Raw genomic sequence first — 20745 nt, 5'->3', positions numbered from 1 at the left:
TAGAAACCCTGGAAACCAGGAGGTAATAGAGTCACATATTTAAAATAATGAAAGAAATGAACAGCCATCCAAGATTCCTATAGCCAGCAAAACTTTCCTTTATAAATGAGGATAAAATTCAAGAAAACAAATAAAACCTGAGGGAATGTTGAGACATTCCTTTAGATTGAAATACAAGGAGAGTAGATTGCAAGATGAAGCAATATAGAGAAAAAGGTGTTAGGTTCCTGGATTCAGGTACCTGAAAGAATTCACACAGCAGAAGCAGGTTTGTAATCCAAGTGATTTTATGGGGAAAAGGGAAGTTTCAGGTATTACAGCCTCAAAAAATACACATTGTTTTAAGAAAGCATACAAGGATCCGCAGAACTGCACATGGGTTCACTGCTGAATGGGAAAAAAACACATAGAAAGAACAGGAACACATAACCCAGCACGTGGAACCAGGAAATCCCAGGGGCCAAAAGGGCTCCCACCCCCCACTTGTGGAGAATGCTGGAATGGAAGGAAGTCAAGGCAGGGTCTTTATTCCCTCCTCTCCACAACGGCTGGGGGAAGCATGGTTGAAGGTATTGGTTGGTTCCACTGGCTTGAGTTTAGGCCCACCTGTGTGAGGTAATGTAACTGAGCCTAATCTGTGTGCCCTGGTGGACCTCCCCTCGGGGCGGAGGGAGCTCTTGTCTGAGCATGCTCAGTTTGATTGTTCTAAAATTTAACGGATGCCTGATTTCTTCCAATCCTTTTGCTTTAGCCTTATGCAGTTAGTGCGGAGACAACCCCCTTGTGGTGCTTATGTAATCTGATGTCAATTTGGGACTTGAGAGGATTAAGAGTGAAGTGGTGGAGTCTAGTTGGTCAATCAGGATAGCCAGTGAGGCCTCTGTGTGGGCATTGCCTTCGCCTGAGAATTCTGGGAACTCCAGTATTTCCTCCTTAAACAGGAGACGCTTCTCTCTCTCAGCTCACTTCCTTGGAGATGCTCTACTGGCAAGACACATGGCACTACGTCCTGGTAGCTGGGAAAGCCACACGGACCTACCCTGATGCAACAGACCTCTGGAGCCAGAGAAGCTACATAGAGAAGAACCCTGCCAGCGCTGAGATGTTTACAATGCTACTGGATCCAAAAACTTTCTACTCGCTGGTTCAAGATCGTCCTGCAATCGGAGTCATTGCATGTTTCGTGAGTCTGACGAGGCCTTTACAGATTGGTATCAGACATATGGGCTAATATTGGGCTCACGGACTTGACCTGGACTGGACTGGGACGTTTTCGCAATATTCAGTTGTTCTTCTATATAAACCTCTTTCTTATAAACATGAGTTTCTATGAATTTGTTTCTCTTGTCTACCCAGACTAACACTCCCCCTTTATGGCCCCTATTCTGGCTACCTAACATATTTAGCCAACACCTAAGTTGAATGCAAACATTTTTCTTTGGTCTACTTTATTCAATATTCAAAAGTATACAAAAGAGGATAATAAAGATGGTTCAAAATCCAAAAATTAACTAAGCGCCAAAGTACGTGGTACTACTGGAAGAAATGAGGAGCAAAGAGAGGATAACCCACTTAACAAGTAACAAAATGACAACTATATGACAGGGACTTCAAGTGTGTGCAAATATGGAATTTAAAAACTGAAAAAAGTCCCAGAAACATTTGAAGCTCCTTGGTAAGTACTTCCTTAGTGGTAGTAACTTTCAATATGAAAGTATTAAAATGTCCAGTGTAAAAGCAGAGACCTTGTGATATGCATATGATACAACTTTGCTTATGGAAAGCTAAGAGGATTCAACACATTAATGAAGAACTGAGACTAAAGCTTTCTGTAGGGATTATGGCTCGATGGAAAAAAAAAGCCTCATGCTCGGGCCAATAAACACAATGATAAAAAGAGAAAAAAATAAATTGACACGGATTTCATTTATTTCAATGCATAATCAACATTCATGGAATTAGTGAAGAAATCAAGCCATGAGATAAATGCTGCAAAAGACTTCTTTAAAGTGTTAAAGAGCAGCAGAGTCAGCAAAATGACTGTCAGACAACAAACTCGGACAACTCTCAGCAATTATAGAGAAGGTCCACTAGGAGCGATATCCTAAACTTCATGGAAGAGAATCTCAATATGAAGTACATCCAAGCTTCTTAAACTGAGAGAGCAGTAGCAACTACTAACAGATTCCCCTCTTTGTTATAGGCTGTCCACACGCTGGGGAAGCTTCCCTCCTGCCTGGCATAGCCAATTTTTTCTGGTCCCTGAGCTAACCCAGCTGACCAAGCCTCTTGGCTTGCTGTCCTCTGGTGAAGAACAGCTTTGCAGAGTCAGCTTGGTGCAGACAGTCACTAGCCAAGCTTAACTTTTGCTTTGTTCTACAGTTCCACCAGCCCTTGCTCAACATTCCTCACCTTGCCACCCCCAAGCAGGAAATGTGTTAGCAAAACAACACAATTAGGGGGCAAGGGGGAAAGAGAAGCCTAGCACTTCCCGCACCAATCTCAAAGTAGACTTGAGAGGTTTAATTTAACCCCCCCATTGGGTGAGAAATCCACACACCTGGCCTCTAGACCTGGCAGGAACCCCATCTTATCCCTCAAGGGGTGGAGTCAAGGGACAGAGTTTTTGTGGGTTTTGAACTGCGGACCATGCTGATCGCAACCCAATGTGTAACCACTGTACCACCAGGGGTCCTTTTATCTCAGTAAAACTATGAAAACTAGTCCTCGGTTTATCTGACCCCAGCCATGCTATTTTTTAATCACCTAATATGTATATGAAAGGTGAACAATGAATAAGACAGAGGTGAATTGATAACTATGAATTATGATATCGCAGAAAAGCACTGACAAAACATCAACAGCCAGAAGAGCAAACAAAGCTATGCTGGAAGAGCTACAGCGGGAGTGCCCCTTAAAGAGGCCGACTCCGTGTATATGTCATCTGGATGGCAAGTCCCTGGATGGTCAAAAAGAGGAAGCCTCTCAGTGGTACACATTGACACCATGACTGCAATAATGGGCTCAAACAGCAATGTTTGAGAAGAGGGTGCGGGGCAAGGCAGTGTTTCATTCTGTTGTACATCTAGTTACTATGAATAGGACTTGGTGGCACCTAACAAAACTATATTCATATCTCCTTCTTACATAATAGGAGCATAATCCACACATTCAATAAAATCCATTCTCAAGAGGTAAAACTTACTTCAATATATAAGCTTTGGGGAGGCTTCATATCCTGTGTTATGTCCAAACCTTCATTTCCTCCCAATGACCTCATGTAAGTAGCGAGGGACTTCTTATAACAATTGAACCATTCTATCTGAAAACAGAAAAATGGTCTTTTTACCAAGTGACAAAGAAAACAAGCTTGCCAACATTGTGTAATCGTGACTTCAAACAGCACATACGCCCATGTAGATCATGAGTGTGGCATTCCTGTATTTATATAGCGAACATTAATGGTTGTCTTCTACGAGTCAGGAACTGTCTGTGCACTTAGGATGGAGCATTCAACCAAAACAGACAAAATTCTTGTTATCACATAGCTTACAAACCAGTAGACCTAAGCACAGATCTAAAAAAAACCATTCAACCAGAAACAACACTACGAAAAACACATGATTCAGTTATGGTCGCTTTAAATACTGCACGGACTCTTTTTATAAGAATGGAACAACATGCTTGAGCAGACAATGCAAATGTCCCCAAAGAGAAGGAAGGACAAGCAAAATGAGGAGTGCACACAATAGAAGATAGTGAGGCTTACTTTGGAATTCAGTTCTAAGTTGTATCTGACAAGGGTAAACCTTTATCACACGTAAAGTGGCGCAAGAGGTCACATTATTTTACGACTGCATTTGTAGGAAAGTCAGTCATCGGAATTCTATAAATGTAAAAAAGTAGATTAAGAGTTGCCAAAGGGCTGGGGGAAGGAAATAATAATAAAAGGCATTTGTTATTTTTTAAAGTCTATTATGGTTAGGGTGAAAGTTTACAGAGAAAACTCATGTTTTATACAGTAATTTATATATATTTTGTTTTGTGACATTAGTTGCAATCTCCTCAGAATCTTATTTATGTATAATTACAGAAAGGTAGGCAAAACAAAGATGTACAGGTTAATGACATTATTAAGAAACAGCCTGGTCAAGGAGTAACACATCCTCAGCCCCAAAATGGAGACTTATCATTTTGTTCCATTCTGAAAATTTTACATTATCACCCAAGAATGCATCCCTAAAACACTAGTTTAGTGCTGTTCATTATTTGTACTTTAAATAGATCCACACAGTATTTATTATTTTGTGACAAATTTCTTTCACTAAACATATTTTGGATTTCTGAAATTCTACTTTAAAGTGATGAAGAGCAAGGATGTCACACTTTGAGGACTGAGCAATGCCATGGGATTTTCCATTGACCTTAGCCATGGGATTTTCCATTGCCTCATAAGCATATGAAAGTTGGACAACAATTAATAAAGACCAAAGAATAGATGCCTTTGAATTAGCATGTTGGCAAAGAACACCGAAAGTACCATGGACTGCTAACTGAACAAACAAATCTGTCTCGGAAGATCACAGCCAGACTGATCCTTAGAGATGAGTATGGCAAGACTTGTCTCACAAGTTTTGGGCATGTTTTCAGGAGACCAGTCCTTAGAAAACGACACAATACTTGGTACAGTGCAAAGTCAGTGGGAAAAACAAAAACAACTCAAGGAGATGAATTGATACAGTAACTCAACAATGGGTTCAAACATAACAATTGTGAGGATGCAGAGTCCAGTAGTACTTCATGCTGATCTAGACAGGGCCACTATGAGGCGGAACTGACGAGAAGGCACCCACCACTACTATGTTGGTTAGTATTGGGTTATGTGTTGGCTAAAGCCAAGGTCAACAGTTTGACTCAACCAGTTACACCTAGGGAGAAAGGGGATTTCTGCTCCTATAAAGAAATACAGCTTCAGAAACCTAAAGAGCCAGTTCTACTTTGCTCATCCTTAAGGATTGTTAAAAGTCAATGGCAGTGGGTGTTTTACACAATTAATGTATGTATGTATGGATTGTGATAATAGTTGTATGAGCCCCAATAAAATGATTTTTAAAAAAGAAATTATGACATAAGATTATCTCTCTCTAAAGTGTCTTGGAGTCTCTAACTTGTAAACTACTATTTGTCTACCTTCATGGAAAAAAATAATACACTAATCTTTGTTAAAGATGGCATCACCTATCCCTTATCGGTGAGTTCAAAGTGAAATGTTCACATATAGAAACTGAATTTCGGTTTATGCTCTGAGAAGGAAAAGGCAGAGGCAGTGATTCTCTCCATAGACTAGACCTTGTAGAGACTCTATTAACACCGAATTTGGACCCCAGCTATAAGGGATTTCCATTGAACTCAAGGTCAAAATGAAGTCTAAAGTATGGAAATCTAATCTCAAGACTAACATTATAATTGTTAATTATAATTTTCTGGTTCGAAAATCAGCATCTTGAAGTCTTACTTGTGTGCCTTGTCATGACTACCTTGTACTAAACTAAAAAAGTTTATGCACGACAAGTTCATGTATTTATGTTTAAAATAAAATCCTCATCTATTGGTTACTTAAATTTTAAGATAAAATCCTACAAGAACTATTACTCTTAAACACTCTATGTTTTTAAAAAAAATACTATAGCTATTGTTATTAGAGAAAGAACATGTTCTGTTCATTTCACCATAATAAAGAGGCACCCCTCAAGTCCACTTAATGTAAGATTCCGGCACAAAGACCATGGAAAAAGAACCTGAAAAATTAACTGGTAACGTAATTATTTAGTAGTTCCCTCAAGAAGCTGAGGTACTTTGTTTCTTTCTCCAGAACATGAACAGAATAAAAATAAAGCATGGAAATGTACTTAGCAATCCAAGATCAGAGGAGGCAATGGTATTAGAGATTAAAACCTGAGCAGACTGCGGATGACAGTGGAAGCCCAAACTCCATTTGCACAGTTCCCACACAGATTAAGCCTCCAGTGAATCTCCTTAGACCATGAACAAAGAATGGAAATAGTCTTGTTATACACTGAGTGCATTGGAAAGTAGATTAACACAGATAATTTTTAACGTTATTGTTTTTCTCTCTTTTGGTCCCTTTTAAATTTGTTCTAGTTTTTATATTTTCTTTTGGATTGAGGGCTGTTTTTTTTGCATATGATTTTCTTTCTTTTTTTTGGAGTTTTCAGTGGTTTATTGAGCATTCAATATTTTGCCATGATGACTTAGGATAGTTAGGTGTTTTTTTTTATTTTGTGTTTTACATTTTATTAGGGGCTCATACAACTCTTATCACAATCCATACGCATATGATTTTCTTTAAATAAAATCTAGGATAGGACTTAGTTACTGTGAAGACTATAAATGGATTAAGTTTCTTTGGGTTAGGACAGGGCAGGCTGGGGCAAATGGTGAGTTTAAGACTGAAGAAAATGTTCTAAAATTGATGGAGATCATAACTGCACAGCTCTTTTTAATATATTTAAACCACTGGGTTGTGTGGTATATGAATTATGTCAATTAAACTCAAGTTAAAATTTTTAAATGCAGTTAGCAAGTAAATTGTTTATAAAACTCATGGCAAATTTACTGAATACATGCCGTGGCAATTACATTATATCCTGTCAGCCTGTCAATAAAATTGCAGCTTGATGACCTCATTTTGAGGCATGACAGAAATAAGTAGCTCAATGGAGATCAAACCCAGTCTCTCTGCCTTCCTTTTCTGCGCTGAGACAGTCAGAGAGCTGGAGGAGACCCGTGCCAACACTGAAATGCATACACTGCCACTGGATCCACAAGACCTTCTACCCACTGGCCTGCGATATTCCTGCATTTGGCATCATTACATATACTGTGAATCTAAAGAGGAATTTATCGACTAGTACCGAACATATAGGCTAATATCGGACTTAGGAACTTGATCTGAACTGGGCTGAGATGTTTTCTCAATATATAATTGCTCTTTTATATAAAGTTCTTATACACATGAGTGTATGACTGTTCCTCTAGTCAACCCAGACTAACACTTTCTTTCATAAGTGATATACTATACCAAACTCACACAATAACAGCATTGATCACATTCCGTTCTATGCTATGTTCCAAATGGGCAGCCTTAATCATCCTGTAACAACCCTGTTAATACAGCAGTTCTCAACCTGTGGGTTACGACCTCTTTTGGGGTCAAAGGACCCTTTCACAGGAGTCACTTAAGACCATTGGAAAACATGTATTTCCAATGGTCTTAGGAACCAAGTCACTGCTCCTCTATCCATCTCCAGGAGGGTCTGCCCACATACGAGTACGCAGCGTAATGACATAATCAGACAACCCCATCACATTCAACTTGTACAAATAAAGGTGGATGTGACAGGGTTGGCACCACAATGTGTTTATGTGGACAAGTCACACATGCGTAGAGAGCAGCTGCTGTGTTAAAAGCAGCTACTGTGTTAAAAGCAGCGACAGTGTTAAAAGCAGCAGTATTGGTGGTAAATGACACTTCATGAATTATTATTTCTGGGTAAAATCATAAACTACTGCAAAATATCGATATCTGTACCATGGGAACTTTATCTGGATGCTGATTGGTCTTTTTATATTCAGCTGTGGTTGATGTGAATACTGCTCCTTGTGATAGTAACAGGTATGTAAAAACACAACATAGAGAATGTTAAATCATAGGAAATTTTAATAAACTGTATTGACTAAATTGTGCCATGTATCATCTTTAGTACTATTTTTTTTTAAATAAGAAATTTAAACAAGACGCTTGACTTGAAGGGAAAACTATCTAGGCTTCATTGAGAGTAATTTACGCCTACTTAAAGACAGATTGCCCTACATGTAATAGCTACATACAAAAATGTTATAAAACTGTCCTTGGTTTTACAATGATAAATGAAAAACATAAAAATTCTTCAATCGAACAAGGCATGCAAGGATTTTTTTCATGTCATTTTTTTTGTTTTTGTTAAACAGTGAGAGCAAAATAACCTACTGAAATACAAAGAGAGAAGCTGAATGAGCAAGCCACTGATGGAGAAGGGGAGCTTTCACAGAACCAGTGTTTTCCCCATCCCATCTCCACCTGATGTTGATCAAAACATACCATTGGTGATTTAGTAAACGAATAAATAAACAAAGGGAAAAATTTAATATGCTTGTGTACATGCACCAGTTACTTTGTGTACAATAAAGGAATGAGGAAGGGGAAATGAAATAAAGAGAAAACTATACTGTAGTTGTCAGGAGGTGGTGGAATCAAACTGTGGTTTTCTAATCGAGAATGGATTCTTGGTCGGCTGGAAGAGAGTTCTGGAGGAAAGGAGCAGGCTCCCTTAGAAGATGCCTCCTTTCTGCTGCTGGAACACATCAATTGTATCTTCATCCTCCGTTTCCAACTGTGCAGGTGTGTCTGTTTCATTGATTGGCTGTCTGTCGAATCAAATCAGATCTGACTCATTGACAAACCCTGTTCACAATAGGCTTCCATTAGCTTACTAAGTGGGTGTGCCTCTGAATCTTAAACTGCACCACAGAACCATCCTGCCCTACCACCTTCAAGTTAATCTGATCATTGTTCTCAGTCCTGACTCCTCCCTTGAGTTTTTTGTTGGCCAGGGTGAATGCTGAAGTCTTCTCAAAAGAGGTACCAGGTCCGCACCAAACGAGCACACAGGCAGCTGCAGGAACAGCAGGAGGAGGTGGCAGTGGTGGAGGAGGGAGAGCCATCTTTTGTATTATTAAAGCTATGGTTATATATTATTTTCATTAGCCAACCATCCCATGACAATGGATCATGTAGAAGAACGTTAAGAAAAGATAGTGAGGATTTTTTATGGTATGGTTTTACTTCAATGACAGCAGGAACTGAGAAACTACAATGTCTTACTTGTTGTGAAGTTCTATTAGTTGAATCTATGAAGCTGAACAAACTAATATGCCATTTTGATAGCAAATATCCGAGCTTTGCTGGCAAGGATACCAACTATTTTAAAAGCAAAGCTGATGATAAACTCAAGAAAGCCAGACTTGACACTGGTGGCAAGTACCACAAACAAAACGTAGCAGTCATTGAAGTTTCATATTTGGTGGCACTCAGAATCACCAGCGCTATGAAACCCTACACCATTGCTGAGGATTCACTGTTGCCAGGGGCCAGTAAATTGTTCGAGTTATGATCAGAGATGAATTTGTTACAAAATTGAGCGCAATTTTCTTATCAAATGACACTGCCTGCAGAAGAATAGCAGACAAGGCTGCTGATATTCTTGATCAGATAATCCAGGAAAGTAAATCTGCTCCACTTCCAATATTTAGCATCCAGCGTGATGAATCTACAGACGTTGCAAACTGTTCACAGTTACTGTTTACCTGAGGCATATTAATGATGGCGACTTTAAATATGAGTTTCTTTTTTTGCAAACCTCTTAAAATGGCAACTACTACACGTGATGTATTTGATAGTTGGTTCATTCTGAAAGAGCATAAGATCTCTTGGGAAAAGGTTTGTGGTGTTTGCAGATGATGCTCCACTATGCTAGGATGTCAATCTGAATTTCAACGTTTGGTACTGAGTCACCGAAAGTCACCGGAACTCACTGTATAACTCCTCAGAAAATATTAGCAACAAATACACGGCCAAAAGAGTTATAAGAAGTAATGAGAAGCATCATAAATTCTGTCAATTTTGTAAAGGCGAGCACTTTAAACAGTCTACTGCTTTCGCAACTGAAGTGAGACGGTTGTCCAGAGGAAAAGTTTTAAAAGGTGTTTTTGAGCATGGTGATGAACTCAAAACGTTTTTTATCAGAAAACATGACCGCAGTTCAAAGCATTTTGCAGCGATAAAAGTGAGATACAGAAAATAGTTTGATTGCCATCTTTGCCATCTTGAATGAGTTACAATTTATTACTGTAAGGACAAAATGCAACATGCCTTGATTTATCTGAAAATATCTGATCATTCCAAAGGAAACATCAGCTTTGGGGGAAAAAATTGGATGAAAATAAAATTTACCAAAAAAATAATAAAAAGAAAATAAAATTTACATGCCTACCCTATCTGTTTTCTTTGAAGAACATGACACTGAACCAGACAAAAGGATTACAATTTCTGTGAAAGAACACTTGCATATGCTTGCAGATGAAATTTCATCGTACTTTCCAAATCTACCCGACACCTCATTTGCACTTGCCAGAAGCCCATTTGCAGTCAAAGTTGAAGATGTTCCTGAGATAGCACAAGAGACGTTTATTGAACTAACAGCGATGCAGCGAGAACTGATTTCTCTACAATGCCAGTTACAAAATTCTGGATCAAGTGTTTGCAGTCAGGTCCTGTTCTGTCTGAGACTGTGTTGCACCTTTTTCTTCCATTTCCAACAACTTATCTTTGTGAAACAGGGTTTTCCAGCTTGTTTGTTATCAAGTCTAAATAAAGAAGTAGATTTGTTGTGGAAGATGATCTTGTGCTCTTGCAAAGACTGTCTGGAGAATTTCTGATCTAGTGAGAAAGAAACTATCTCAACCTTCTGGCTTTTTACGCACACTGTCGCAAAATGTAGCAATGTAGTTCACTATTGTTATATTAAGACTGTTACTCATGCTACACCATGCTTCAAGACAAAATTTCATTTATTTATAATTAGAAATCAGTATTTCACAAGATATAATTACCTATTTTTGTGATTAATCACTATGCTTTAAATATGTTCAATTTGTAAACTAAAAATATATCCTACATATCAGATGTTTACATTATAATTCACAACAGTAGCAAAATTACAGTTATGAAGTAGCAACAAAAATGATTTTAAGATTGGGGATCACCACAACATGAGGAACTCTATTCAAGGGTCGTGGCATTAGGAAGGTTGAGAACCAAGGCTGTAGTAGGACACACTATGACCCCATTTTGTAAATAAAGGAGTGAACACAGAGCAATGAGGTTACTTGCCCAAGATTAGAAAGCAGTGTCAGGAGTTGAAACCAAGTGTTCTGACTCTAATGTTCTATCTTGAAATACTGGTCTAGCACCCTACCTTCAGTGACAAATACTCATCTTATTCTGAATATTTATTCATGCTGACTAGAAAACTACATATCTCCTAAGAATAATGTCGGCTTTTCAACTCCACTGATGAATCACTAATAAATAAAAGAAACTCCTTTTTTTATTGTTTGTCAGTTTTCCCTGTAGCACTAGAATTACTTACTACTACTCCCTTCCAGGAGGGTACCCCAGTGGCAGTTGCTACATTTGTCACTATTAATGGAAAGGTTGGCAATTTGAATCCACTTAGCTACTCTGTAAGAGAAAAATATGGCAGCTGGTTTCCATAAAGATTGATAGTGTATATGGATTATGTGCCAAATAAGACAGTTCAAAACAAAAATAATGTATAGCCTTATAAACCTCTGAGGCAGTTTTAGTCACAATCGACTTGAGAGTAATGAGTTTGGTTTTATACTTCCCATGCCTATCGCAGTAAGTACTAACTGCTTAAAAAACGCTGAAAACTTATTGCTGAAAAGGTGATCAAATCATGGATCAAATGATAGCAACTCAAAAGATTAGCTAGGAATCTTGGAGTAGTAAGCTTATGCTAGTGAGGAATAACTCAGAAAAGTATGGTAAGAATGGTTGCTTAATTCAAAAAGTATGTGTCAATAAATTATATATACAAACTGCTGAGTTAGTAGTTTATATTTACCTCTACACATTCTCACAAACAAAATATAGAAAATTTACAGAAAACAGAGAAATACTAGTAAACATCATTGTAGAAAAAAAAAAGCCAGGATCTCAGTATTTTCCCAAAATCATTAACTTGAAAAAGTGCTAACTTACTTCTTCAGCAGACATGTGAAATCGTAAAGCATTAGGCAACACACTGCCATATTCCCACCTAAGTGCACGAATCCGCAGTAACCGGTCATACCTAGGACATTGAGAGAGTATTAGCATACAAACAAGCAGGAAATCAGACATTGTTCTATCAGTAAGACTCAAGGATCTTATCAACTAAACTGTCATTTGTGGATTTTTTTTTTTTTAAGACTCTGATGCAAATAGATCTACTCTAAGAAGACATCTTTGGGACTACCAGAAATCGGGAATAGGAACTGGGCTGATGCCCCTAGCACTGTTCATTGTCGTAACTGTGATGGTGACACAGCAGTAATGTGGAAAAAGATCAGAAAGGCCCTTATTTCTTAGAGATGTATCCTAAAGTATATAGTGGTAAAATGTTATCTGATGTTTAGTACTTAGTTTTAAGTAGCCTAACATACATATGTCATAAATTATGGAAAATGTATTGTTAAATTTATAAGACAACTCCAGGAGCTTCACTATATTATTCTCTCTGCTTTCAAGAATAGTGCAATCTTTTACAATACAAATTTTAAACTGGAAAAACGAAATTAAAATGCTTACATTAAATCAAACTTAAAAGAAATAACTCACTGCCACATGGAGTTGTTTGACTCATACTGACACTGTAAGGACAGGATAGAAGCGCACCAGTGAGTTTCCGAGATTGTAACTCTTTTTTAAGAGTAGAAAGCCTCATCGTTTCCCCGCAGAACAGCTGGTGGTTTTGAAATGCTGTTTCTGGTTAACAGTCCAGCGCATAAACACTGAAAACACTCTCACTTCCATCAAGCCAATGCTGACTCATAGCAAACCCCTGTGGGTTTCCGAGATTGTAATTATTTACAGGAATAGAAACACGGCCTTTTCCCCTCGGAACTACTAGTGGTTTTGAACTGTGGACCATGTAGATCACAGCCCAACAAGTAACCATGCTACCAGGGCTCCATGCATAACCACAGAGATAAATAAATCTGAGATCTGTTGCTATCAACCAGAAACTTAATTGAGAAACCCCATGGAAAACTCTTCTTTGTTTCCTGCTACTACAAGTAAAATCACAGCAGCTTACAAGTACGCAATAGTGCAGCGTCGATTTCTTAACAAAGAACAGTGCCGAAATTTGATGGTTGGTATCAAATTGCTTCTTCCGTCTGATTTTGCTTCATTACTAGGAAGAGAATTAAAGAGAAAATGGATAAATACACTGCAGAACAACAAAAATTTTTAAGTTTTATTGACATGTAACAATTCACATCAAACAATTCAATAGTTATTAAGAATTGTACAAAAAACTGTACAATTACCACTACAATCAATTTTAGAACATTTTCTTATTTCTTGTACTCATTGTTATTAGCTTCCTCTTTCCCACCAACCACCCCTACAATCCCCACAAGAAACCATTAAATCCAGTTCCTGGCACTACAGAACCAAAAAATTAACTTTTCCATGATATTTTTCAAAGGACTGATACACGTACACATTTTTACCTATTTGTACGTAACAGTTTACCTAAGCAAATTGTGCTGCTTCTACTTCAGAACTTTTATTTACACATTACAAGATTAAAGTAAGAAAAAGCCAAGTTAACTAACTTGTCAATGCAATGATACTATAATAATTTAATCTCCTTTAACCAGTTGGTATTGTACAGTTTTGCACACTGATTGCTTTCTATTATTTCAAAAGACAAGTGTCCTATTTGTTCACTGAGGTAAGAGAAAACCTGACATCATGGCCCGAAGAAGGTGGTCTTACATGATGTTTCTATTGTATGAGCACTCCGCTTCTAGGAGCACTTCCGAATCCTCACCACACTACTGTAGCTGGACATGGAGTCAGCAGTTTATTCATTCAACAAATATTTGCTATTTCCCCATCTATATTTTTTACTATACTTTAGGGTTTTTTCATATACAGAGGAAGTAGTTTCACCCTATAAAATGCACATCTTCTTAGACACTTGATATGGATCACATTTTAAAACCAGAAGAACAAAAGGAGTAAGTATCTACTTTAGCATTTTAAAGCAATTAGATGAATATAAAAAGGGTCCACCATGCTTTGTTCCACATAATGCACTAGGCCCTGAAAACAGGAAAAATGCACACCCTGTGCTGTTAGGTTTTTCTATCTGCTGTCACTCTATGGGTACCAGATTATGGTCTACATTGTACAAACTAAGCACAAATACACCTAATACCAAGTACTTAAAAACATACATCAAATGTCCTAAAAAAAATCACATTTATAGGTGGGAAAATAAAAAGATTTCTTTTGATATATAATTTAACCAGACATTGCTTACAGTGATTGTTTTCTCAGAAGGACATCAGGAAGATGGGGGACAAATTTTTAAAACAAGAATTTACAAGTGTTATGAATACAAGAAAGTAGTTCAAAGTGGAACACATCCTGGCCCACCAAGCCCTGAGGACGATATTTCCACTCAGAGAAGTCAAAGCACAGAGAGGACCATATGGCCAGTCCACTATGAGACACGATGTACCTCACTGACCCATAGTGCTACCAGGGGACAACACTGGAAACACAGTGTGGGAACTGTGCCCAATCTGACCCCATCACACTGAGGCAAAACACTAAGAGCTATGCAACAGAACAGCAAAGGAAGCAGAGCAAAGAAGTCTTGAGGGAGTACAAAAAATAGACTTTGGGGCCAGAGTGTGCCACCCCATCAGACTCAACTGGAAAACACTCCTAAAGGTCAACAAACAGACCTTGAACTATTTACAGGCTTTTCTTTTTTTTTTTTTTTTGTCTTTTTTTGGTTTTCTTTTGTTGCTTCGTTTTGCTCTGTCTTGTTTTTTGTGCATATTATTATCTCTGCAATTCTATCTAGAAAAAATAGGCGGGATAAACAATCTGAAGGAGAAAACAACGGACTGCTGGTTCTGGGGAGATATGGGAGCAGGGGAGGCGGGGGTGGGGGGAAAGGAAGTGGGTGTTAACAAACCTAGGGACAAGGGAACAATAAGTGATTCAAAATCAATGGCCAGGAGGGTGCAGGAGGCCTGGTAGGGCTTGATCAAGAGCAGTATAACCTAGAGGAATTACTGAAATCCAAATGAAGACTGAGCATGATAGTGGGACAAGAAGAAAGCAAAAGGAAATAGAGGAAAGAATTAGGAGTCAAAGAGTATTTAAAGGTCTAAATACAGGTGTGTACATGCCAATATTTATATATGATGATGGAGAAGTAGATCTAATGTGCATGTATTTATAGGTTTAGTATTAAAGGACATTGGGACTCTACTCAAATACTCCCTCAATGCAAGAACACTTTGTTCTATTAAATTGGCATTCCATGATGCTCACCTTCCCTACATGATTGCTGAAGACAAAACAGGTGCATAAGCAAATGTGAAAAAGAAAGCTGATGGTACCAGCTATCAAAAGATATGGCCTCTGGGATCTTAAAGGCTTGAAGATAGAGACCCACATGGATGAAGCACACTAACCTGTGTGATCACGAGGTATCTATAGGAACAGGTACCAGTCATCAAAGAACAAAAAAAATCATCATTGTGAATGAGGGGGAGTGCGGAGTGGAGACTCAAAGTCCATCTGTAGGCAAGTAGACATCCCTTTACAGCAGGGTCACAGGGAGGAGACGAGCCAGTCAGTGTGCAGTATAACACTGATGAAACACGCAACTTTCCTCTAGTTCTTTAATGCTTCCTCCCCCAATTATCATGATCTCAATTCTACCTTACAAATCCGGGTAGACCAGAGGCTGTACACTGATACAGATAAGAGCCAGAAACACAGGGAATCCAGGGCAGATAAACCCTTCAGGATCAATGAGTGCAGCAATACCAGGAGGGTAAGGGGAAGGTGGGGGAGAAAAGAGGAACCAATGATCCACATATAACCCCCTCCCTGGGGGTGGAAAACAGAAAAGTGGGTGAAGGGAGATATTGGACAGTGTAAGACATGAAAAAAATTTTATAAATTATCAAAGTTTTGTGAGGTAGGGAGGGAGGGAGAAGAAGGGTAAAAAATGAGCGGATACCAAAGACTCAAGAAGAAAGAAAATGTTTTGAGAATGATGATGGCAACAAATGTGCTTGACATAATAGATGGATTTATGGATTGTGCAAAGAGTTAGTTATACAAGCCCCCAATAAAATGATTTAATAAAATAAAGAAACCTAACCAAACTCACTACCAAAAAAAAAATTTTCCTGTATCCATTGCTGGTAGGAATGTAAAATGGTATCGCTAATGTAGGTAGTAGTGTCGCAGCTCAACAAAAATCTGATCTACTACACCCAGATTTGAAAAGACATGCAAACAGACTTGTACACCAACATTCCTTGCTATACTATTTGCAATGGGTGAAGATAAGAACCACCTAATGCCCATGAATAGGAAAATGTGATATATATGTGTACACACTACTGCTGCTGCTGATGTTACTCAGCCAATCGGAGAAATGAAGAATTGGCACAATCTACAATATGGATGGGACTCGATGTCATTAAACTAGTGAAAGAAGTCAACCACAGCACGGGACTTGGTTTCAATCTCTTGCCACCAAGAACAGTGGCCCAGAACTACCAGTCTGTTTTAATGCTTCTTTGCTTTTTATGGCAGGTGTGGCTCTGCTGTTGTAAATATTATTGGAACGTTTGCCCTATCACCAACTCCTGTTGTTTCTGTAAATAGTGCTCAGTCACTTAAAGGTTTAATTTACACAAGTCAACAATTCATGTATTGCAGTTCACAGCTGGCCCATACTTGTATAATTTCCCTTTCTCGACAATGTTCTAAATTCTGTAACATTGGCTAAACTAATGACACCATCAAAGTGTACCGGCTACACATTAGACTCCTAAGTGAAACATCAGCAGTTTAAAGTCACCAGCCAAGTCTGTGGGGGAAGGATGAGGCTTTTTACTCCTGTGATGATGTGCAGGCTGGGAGACTCACAGGACAGTTCTACCCTGCCCTATAAAGTTGTCATGAGTCAGCAAGGGGATGATAATTGATAATGTTCTGTAACATAAAATGACAATGATGTCTCTTAGGTGAACCAGAGTCATTTATAAACCATGAGTGGATTTTAGGCTTGTACTTAATTCTAGTCCCAATCTAAGAACAGCTAGTTCTTATGACATGGTCCTGCTTGGTGGTTGCCCTCATGAAGAAATCACTGAAGATATGAGTCTACAGCAAAATGTGGTGAAGAACCTAGATGGTGCCCAGCTATTAGAAAAAATAGTGTTGGGGATTTTAAAGGTTTGTTTTCAAACAAGCAGCCATCTAAGTGGGGTGTCACATGGAAGGAGCACATCAGCCTGTGTGAACATAATCCAAATCTAAAGGCTGGAATGATATCAAAGCTTAAATTGTGAACAATTGGTTTGTAGAAGGCTATGGTTGTCAGTGGAAGCCCAAAATCCATTTAGAGGGTCCACAAAGAGATCAAGCCTCTTGTGAATTCCCTCTCGTTATAGCTGAGGGATGTGAAGAGCTCTATTATCAGACACTGTAAATCAATATGTCAGACATAGATCAAAATGCAGTATATCTTATTTGATTTTCCTTTGGACCCATTTTAAAGCTGTTTCAATTTAAAAAAAAAAGTGAAGGGAAAATACTCATGAAGCAAACCCTTGGAGCCTCACTGTGACCATGGACGAGGGGTGGAGGGCCTCGCTAGCATGCAGAGCGCAGTGGATTCCTGCGGATGCGGTTAGGTTCAAACTCAGCACCCCACCATTTGCTCTCCCTTATGAGCCATCTAAATGTGTTCTAGTTCTTAAGATACTTGTAGCTTTCTTTTGACTGAGGTTTTTGTTTTACTTTCATAGTCTTGTTAGTGTTGTTTTTATTGTTTTCACTGTTTTTCTGTATATAAAATCCAAGATAGGTGAATCAGAGGCAGTAACTGGATTCATGGTTCCTTGGGGCAGGGCAGGGGAGGTGGGGAGGAAATGGGGAGCTAATAACAATGAGTCCAAGAATGAAGAAAATATCTAAACCTGATTATGGTGATGATTCTACAACGATATGTGAATTATATACCAATAAACTGTTAAAAAGTCCATCGCAAATTATATAATTAAATGGTTCAATCATATTAAGAAGAGTTGTACAATCATTACCACAATCGAATTTAGAACATTTTCTTCCTTCTTGTACTCACTGTTATTATTGTACTCACTTCCTTCAAACCGCCCCGGCCACAACTCAGGAACCATTAATCAAGATATTGTCTCAATAGATATACCTACCCTAGATTTCATATACACTAAAACATTTAAAAACAGCAAAAAACCTACTAAAAATAACAAAGTAAAACAAAAGTATCCCAACTGAAAAGATAGAAAATATAAAAAACTAAAATCAATTTAAAATGGGTCAAAAAGGAGATCAATGGCTATGGTGCTAAATTTTAAAGGAATTGCATCTGCAATAATCCACTTTCCAATGCACTCTGCATAACAGCAAGGCTAACCACAACACTTGTCTATGCTCAGAGAGGACTCACAGAGCTTTATCCATACGTATTTCCCCTGCACTTTGTTTTTACTGAAGTAAAATGGGTCAAAACAGAGGTCAAATGATATCATGCTTTATTGTAATCATCTCTATAACACTCTCTGTCTGATAGCAAGACTACTGACATCCTTCAACTGAGTCAGAGAGGATTCACCGGAATCTTAAACCACTTGTGTGGAACTTGCAAATGATTTTGGATTTCCACTGTCATCCATATCCTTCTGCAAATCAGGTGTTCACAATTTAAGCTCTAATACTATTCCCTCCTTCATATTTGAGTTTTAATTATTCACACTCCTCTGGTCACAAAGGCTGATGTGCTTCTTCCATGTGGACTTAGGTGACATTTCACTCAGAAGGCTGCTTGTTGAAAAATAAGACCCCCATGCGCCATTCTTTCTAAAAATCATACCATCTAAATTTCTTTACTACACTTTGCTATAGCATCCATATCTTCAGTGAGCATCAAAAAGGGCCAAGTCACAAGAACTAATTCTCATATTGGGCTAGAATTAAATGCAAGTCTAAATCCCATTCATGTTATCTATGGTTTACGTACATCTCTGGTTAATCTTAAGAGACATCATTGTAATTTTATATTAGAGAACATTATCAATCACCCCCAGGGGCACATGGCAATTCTATTGATAGTGTGAACTTTTTGATTAAAGAATCTATAAACGAATGCTGATCAAAAGGGAAAAATTCAAAATTGAATTTCAAATTACCAAGAACTCTAGACTTTCTAGAGCCACGTAAACTGGAAAAACCCAAGTCCTAAAATAATCCTTAAACCAAAAATATCCTCCAAAGTGGGTCACTCCACAAAGAGGTGGGATATGGGATAAGACCATCCACCTGAGGGTCTACACCAAGACAAGGCTGGGGCAAATCCCCACAGAAATGAAAGAACCTTGCCAGGAAATCAAGTTTAGGCCAGGGGAGAGGAACATCACTGATAGTTCTGTTGGCGAGCATGGTAGGTGATTGGGGAGAAATATCCTCACATTGGGAAGGGGTGCTAAACAATGATTGTAGGGAACCTATAGGGACAGATTTTATGTTCCTGGGTAAACACTACAAATATGTCTCTAGCCAAAGCTCAATAAAACATGCCATGGACTAAACACCAAGATGTCACTGGATGCTGACCTTGTGGTACGGTAAACCTTGTGGTCAGCATGGCATCACTCGGGCTACACAAGCGCTTAACACAGAGGCCCAGCAGAATGAACTGAGCCTGGCCTCAAAGGTGCCTGTACCCTTGGACTGAGGACTGGGGTGCTTAGATAGAAGAGGAAGCAGAGTGGCTGCCCTGGACCTGTGGAAGTGATGGTCATTGGACCTTGGGGGGAACCCCATTTGGTTGGAGTCCATCAAAAGGGACTCAGAATCACCATATATTTAGTACCTTGATGCTCCCCTCTCAGTGATATGACTGGCTTTGATCTGTTGGGCAGGGATTTAAACTTGGAAGAATTGATCCAGGATGTTTCCCCTGGCATCGATCCCCCCTGCTTAGGGTAAACAGAATTCAACTGAATATGAGATCTAACTGTGTGGAGCAACAACTCATGGGTTTCGGCTCAAGTTAGAACTGTACTTGCAGACTCCTCAAACCTACAGCAGAATGATGTGTCATCGGAAAACTTGATGGTGTTGCCAGTGCAATCATCTTATACTCCAGGGGGAATGATTGACAATGTGTTACTTTTCTGTTTCTATGGGTTTTTTCCCTGCCTTTCATTTGCTTGTTTTGTTTGTGTTTCTCTTTAGTTGTCTGCTAGTTGTTTTGCTGCTGTTGGTGGGGTAGTTGGTCTTACAGGGTATTAATTTGTCATAGTATGGCTGTCAAAGTAAACCCGAGCTATGCATATCCCAGGGACAAGCAGATGGATTCTGGCCCCAATTTAACTTTAGTCCCAATCCAAAGACAGTTAGTTTGGATAACATGGCCTTGCCCACCTCATGTAATGATCACTGAAGATAAGGGTGCTATAGCTAAGTGTGGTGAAGAAAACAAATGGTGCTCACTATCAATCGGAATAGTGTGTGGAGTCTTAAATTCAAACAAGTAGTCATCTAAACGAGGAGTGAACTATGTCCACAAAGAAGAAGCACACCAGCTTGCGTGACCCAAAGGCACGCAAAACAAAATTCAAAAATGACAAAGGGAAAAGTATCAGAGCCCAAATTTCGAAGACCCAATTTATAGAATGCTATAGAAGATAGGGGGGCCCCAAACCCATCTGCAGAGTATCTAGTCAGATTAAGCCACCAGCAGA

The sequence above is a fragment of the Tenrec ecaudatus genome, unplaced genomic scaffold (assembly GCF_050624435.1).
Source record: "Tenrec ecaudatus isolate mTenEca1 unplaced genomic scaffold, mTenEca1.hap1 Scaffold_536, whole genome shotgun sequence".
In the NCBI taxonomy this organism is placed as follows: Eukaryota; Metazoa; Chordata; class Mammalia; order Afrosoricida; family Tenrecidae; genus Tenrec; species Tenrec ecaudatus.
This window is presented reverse-complemented; position numbering follows the sequence as displayed.